Here is a 2,036-nt window from a genome sequence, read left to right as displayed (position 1 = left end):
ACCAGGTCTCTCCCCATCTCAGGTATGTGATAGCCCCCAGCTCTCTCCCCGTTATACGTATGTGACAGCCCCCAGCTGTCTCCACATCACAGGTATGTGACAACGCAAAGCTCTCTCCCCATCACCTTTGTGTGACCGTCCCCAGCTGTCTCCTTATCACAGGGGTGTGAAAGGACCCCGCTCTCTCCCCTTCACAGGTGGGTGACAGCCCCCAGCTCTAGCCCCATCAAAATTGATTGACAGACCCCATCTCTTTCCACATCACAAGTGAGTGACAGCCCCAAGCTCTCTCCCCATCACAGGTGAGTGACGGCCCCCAGCTGTCTCCCCATCACAGGTATGTGACAGCCCCCAGCTCTCTCTGCATCACAGGTATGTGAAAGAAACCAGCTGTCTCCGCATCACAGGTATCTGACAGTCCCCATCTCTTTCCCCATCACAGGTGTTTGACAGACCCCAGCTCTCTCCCCATTTCAGGTGAGTAAGAAATCCCAGCTCTCTCCCCATCCCAGGTATCTGAGAGCCCCCATCTGTCCCCGCATCACAGGAGCCTAACAGCCCCCAACTCTCTACCCATCACAGGTATGTCACAACCGCCATTGTCCCCACAGCACAGGGATGTGACAACGACTAGCTGTCTCTGTATCATAGGTATGTGTGAGCCCCCAGCTCTCTCCCCATCACAGGTGTGTGACAACACCCAGCTGTCTCCACATCACAAGAATGTGACAGCAACTACCTGACTCCGCATTAAAGGTATGGAACTGGCCCCAGCACTCTCCCCATCAGAAGTGTTTGACAGTCCCCATCTCTTTCCCCTTCACAAGTGAGTGACAGCCCCAAGCTCCTTTCTCATCACAGGTGTGTGACATCCCCCAGGTCTCTCCCCATCCCCGGTGAGTGACAGCCCCCAGCTCTCTCCCAATCACAGCAGTGTGGCAGTCCACATCTGTCTTAGAATGACAAGCAAGTGACCATCCCCATCGCTCTCACCATCACAGTTGTGTGACAACCCCAAACTCTCTCCCCATCACAGGTGTGTGACATCCCCCAGCTCTCTCCCCATCACCGGTGAGTTACAGCCCCCAGCTCTCTCCCCATCACAGGTATGTGACAGCTCCCAGCTGTCACTGCATCACGGGTATGTGACACCCCTCAGCTGTCTCAGCATCACAGGTATGTGAGTGTCCCCATCTCTCTCCCCATCACAGGTGTGTCACAGCCCCCAGCTCTCTCCCCATCACAGGTGAGTGACGGCCCCCAGCTGTCTCCCCATCACATGTATGTGACAGACCCCAGCTGTCTCCGCATCAAAGGTGCCTGAGAGTCCCCAACTCTCTCCACATCACTGGTATGTTAACGCCCCCAGCTGTCTGCACATCACAGGTGTGTGAACGTCCCCAGTTGTCTCCATATCACAGGTGCGTGAAAGCCCCCAGCTCTCTCCCTTTCACATGTGGGTGACAGCCCCAAGCTCTCCGCTGATCACAGGTGAGTGACAGCCCCCAGCTCTCTCCCCATCACAGGTATGTGACAGCCCCCACCTGTGTCCACATCACAGGTATGTGACAGTCCCCAGCTCTCTCCCCATCACAGGTGTTTGACAATCTTCATCTCTCTCCCCATCACAGGTATGTGACAGCCCCCAGTTGTCTCCACATCACAGGTTTGTGACAGACCCCAGCTCTCTCCCCATCACAGGTGTTTGACAGTCCCCATCTCTCGCTCCATCACAGGTGTGTGACAGTCCCCAGCTCTCCCTCCATCACAGGTGTGTGACCGTCCCCATCTATCTCCATATCACAGGTGCGTGACTACGCCCACCTCTCTCCCGTTCACAGGTGGGTGACAGCCCCAAGCTCTCTCCTGATCACAGGTGAGTGACAGCCCCCAGCTCTCTCCCCATCACAGGTGACTGACATCCCCCATCTCTCTTCCCATCTCAGGTGAGTAACCGCCCTCAACTCTCTCCCCATCATAGGTATGTGAAAGCCCCCAACTGTAACAGCATCACAGGTGTTTTACAGTCCCCATCT

The sequence above is a fragment of the Balaenoptera physalus genome (assembly GCF_965194825.1).
Source record: "Balaenoptera physalus genome assembly, contig: HAP1_SCAFFOLD_935, whole genome shotgun sequence".
NCBI lineage: Eukaryota > Metazoa > Chordata > Mammalia > Artiodactyla > Balaenopteridae > Balaenoptera > Balaenoptera physalus.
The sequence above is the reverse complement of the archived record's forward strand: the minus strand, read 5'-3'. Positions refer to the sequence as shown.